This window comes from Triticum aestivum, chromosome 4B (genome assembly GCF_018294505.1).
Source record: "Triticum aestivum cultivar Chinese Spring chromosome 4B, IWGSC CS RefSeq v2.1, whole genome shotgun sequence".
NCBI classification, from domain to species: Eukaryota; Viridiplantae; Streptophyta; class Magnoliopsida; order Poales; family Poaceae; genus Triticum; species Triticum aestivum.
In genome coordinates this window covers 62395961-62399934 of record NC_057804.1, presented here as the reverse complement: position 1 = coordinate 62399934, position 3974 = coordinate 62395961, and positions in this window count along the sequence as shown.

Here is a 3974-nt window from a genome sequence, read left to right as displayed (position 1 = left end):
GCTACGGTCGAAACAGGGGTCTTGTTCATCGGGAGGGGTGTGGCGTACCGCAAAACGGACAAAATGGACTTGTGTTGGAGCGCTACGGTCGAAAGGGGGGTCCTGTTCATCGGGAGGGGTGTGGTGTACCGCAAAACGGGACTCCACGGGATACTGTTCATCTCCACCGTCGACCTCCTCCAGCCTCCACGGGCTACCGTCGACCTCCTCCAGCCTCCACGGGCTCCTGTTCATCCAGCCTCCACCACGCGCTACTCCACCGGCTACTGTTCAACCACCCCTCCACCGTCTACTATTCATCCAGCCCTCCACCGTCTACTGTTCATCCAGCCCTCCACACCACGGGTTCCTGTTCAACCACCCCTCCACGGCCACCCCTCCACCGTCTACTGTTCATCCAGCCCTCCACACCACGGGGTCCTGTTCATCCAACTCCCGCCCTGCAACGCTCACTGTTCATCCAATCGATCGGCTTCAGGTAGCAGTTGTAACACCCCAGATGTAACATGTCCCAATTTGGCAATATATCAACTTGACTTCATCCATTTCTTGTGGGTTTTATCATGTTTGGCCTCATCTTGTTTGGTTGTGTGGTTTTACTCTTTTCATTGTCATATTCCTTTTAGCCATATTGCATTTGTGCTTTTTGTCATCATCATATAGTGCATTTTCATCTCATGTCATCTCATGTTGCATTTTGTCATTCATGTTGTTGCCATGAGCATCATGGGCATGTCTTTGTCCCCCCCCCCTTTTTTTCAACCATGGCACCATCACTTCTCCTCCTTCCTTCTCCTTCCTTCTCTTATCAAGTGCTATTTTTCCTTCTCTATTAATGTTCATCTTCTCCCTGTAAATCTTGCTCCTTGCCCTAAACCTCTCTACCAAAGATCTCCTTATTTCAAGTTGTTTTGGTCAGGTTCAAAAATGACACAAGTTTGAATATAATTCAAACTTGTCTTAACTTTCTACCTCTAAAAAATGCCCAATGCAATTTATTAAAATAGTGGATAATTCCAGGAGTTGGAGAGTATTTTATTTATGCTCTAACTCCTCCCCTTTAACCCTGTGCTTTTCTGTTTCTATATTTGTTTTGCAAAAATAGAAATGGAGCAGCAGCCAGCGCAGCAGCCCCCCCCCCCGGGCCTCGGCCTCCCAGGCCGGCCCAGCTAGCTAACCGCGCAGCCCAGCCTTCGCGCCAGCCGGCCCGTTCAGGTCCTCCCCTCTGTGACTTTTCTCACCCACGCAACCGGTCACCCCCGTTGGTCCCTCGCCACGTGGATAGATCAGCCCCGCTCGTCAGCGCCTCCCCTGTTTCCCGCACCCACCTTTTCCCTCTCCTCTCGCCATCGCCATGGGGAGCGCGAGCACGAGCGCGCGTGAGCTCGCACCGCTCGCCCTAGCCCTTATAAACCCCAGTTTCCGTGTCCCTCGTGTCGCCTAGGGTTTCCCTCGTCCGCCGTTGCCGTTTCCAGGTGAGTTTAGCCACCAGATCCACCGCATCCGCCCCGTCCCGAGCGCACCTGAGAGCGCGCCTCGTCGCCGACATGCTCTCTGGCCACTCCAAACCCCGCAGTTCATGTCCATCTTCTTCCTCGCCGTCGTCTCCTTCCACGACGTCGACTATGGTGCCTGGACGACGAGTTCATCGACGTCCCCTCCTTCCTCCTTCCTCTCGGTCAGAAACGCGCCAGAGATTCAGAGCTCCACCTCGTCGCCGCCAGCTCGTCTCCGTCGACTACTCCGTGTCCTTGGGTGAGCTAGGTAACGCGCCTCCCTCTCCCATCCTTCACATGGCATGTAGGAGCCCGTAGATCGCATCCGGTCCTTGTCTTTCCCGCGCTCGCAGTGCTCCGGCGTTTCTGAATTTGTTGGTGTAGTGCGGTGGAACCGTAGCGTGTTTTGCGTGTCCCTGCTCTGGTTCCCCCTCGTCGTGCTCCCGTAGCGCGCTCGCGCACTCGTTTACGCCTCGCGCGCACCCTGCAAGCCTCCCGCAGCTCCGGCGAGGTCCTCTGTCGCTCGCCGCGGACGCCATGGCCCCGAGTCGAGCAACTGCTCGAGCTCGAGCGCCCCTGCTTTCCCCCGTATATGCGCGCACCCATTCCCCCTTTCTGCATGGCCGCCGGAGGCCCCGTGCCTGCTGGATTGCCGCCGTTTCCCTCGCTGGCGCCGTCGTCTTCTCTGTTTGAAAACAGAGTGGCTCGACCTGGTGCTTAACTAAAAGGAGCCGAAGCCCTATTCCTATTAGAACCACCTACCTAGCCCAGTGGTTGCCGTAGCAGAGCCACACCGGGGAGACCCGGGTTCGATCCCCCGCGGGTGCAGTTTATCGCCCTCCCTTTTTTTTGCCCCTTTCTTTGCACTGTGAGTATGACAGGGTGGCCCCACCTGTCATCCTCTCTTAGCCGTTTGTTTTTTTTATTTATTTATTTTATTATTATTATTTGTTTTATTTTAATTCCCAGTGAATATTCCATTTCTGGCATGTGGAATCTGTCCTTTTCGGGCAAGTCCAATTCTGGACGTTTCCAAATATGGAAAGTGCCATTTCTGTCAATTACCATTTTAGGCAGGTTTTATCTTTGTGCTTTTGTGATGATTTTTCTACAGCAATCCTAACATATTATATATGTTTTTGGGGTAGAAAAATCCCACCAATCCATTGGTGGCATTAGTTTCTGCATTAGAGCAAGTTCATAATCATGCCATCTCACTTCTTATTGTTGTTTTGTCTCTTATGTGCTTGTTCATGCAAATATGCTAGTTGTTTGTTTTGCACATGAGTAGCTACTTTGTCATGCCTACTTCATGCTAGTACTTGTTCCATGCCATGACTTGCCTGGTAGTGAGTTAATCAAGCTTGTAGAGATGCCATGATGAATCTGTTTCTGCTATGTCTAGTAATTCCACTAAGTCTGTAGAACTGTTACCTTATGCATCATTGCCATGCTATTTTAGTCATGCTCTAGTGGTTTTTAGATTGAGCTCAGTGTTCATGTTTCGTAGAGAATCTCCTGTACATCACGGTTATGCATCTTGTTCATATGTTTGGGTGCTATAGCTTATTCATACTTTGCATCCAAGTGGCCATGTTGTTGTTTGCATCATATCTTGTCTTGCTTGTCTTTGCAAACCGTGCACCCGAATCCGATGATCCTTATATTGATTTCAACCGAAATCATCTCATCTTTCCAGCGGCATACTTGGTTTGCCAAGTTGATGCATTGTTCATCATCTTTCCTTCCGAAGCACGCATACTCTTTGCATAACACCTCTCACATATCATGACATGTTTTGCATCATGATGCTTGTGCATTGCACCATGATTTATTGTGGCTCCTTGCTTGTGTTCTTGCTTTGGGTAGAGCCGGGAGACGAGTACATGCACGAGGAACCTGTTGAGTATGCTAACGAGGATCAAGCCTTCGACTACTCTGAGAACCTTGCAGGCAAGATGACCATACCTTCGATATCACTTCTATTTTTGCTTGCTAGTACTCGATCTATCGCTATGTTTGCCCTACTTGCCATTGTTTACCATGCCTCCCTATTGCCATGTTAAACCTTGAACCAACCTGTCCTAGCAACCGTTGTTTGGCTATGTCACCGCTTTTGCTCAGCCCCTCTTATAGCGTTGTTAGTTGCAGGTGAAGATGAAGTTTGTTCCTGGTCGGAACACGGATATTTTGGGATATCACAATATCTCCTGTTTAAATTAATGCACCTTATATACTTGGTAAAGGGTGGAAGGCTCGGCCTTATGCCTGGTGACTTGTTCCACTCTTGCCTCCCTAGTTTCCGTCATACCGGTGTTATGTTCCTTGATTTTGCGTTCCTTACACGGTTGGGTGATTTATGGGACCCCCTTAACAGTTCGCTTTGAATAAAACTCCTCCAGCAAGGCCCAACCCTTGGTTTTACCATTTGCCACCTAAGCCCTTTTCCCTTGGGTTTTCGCGAGCCCAAGGGTCATC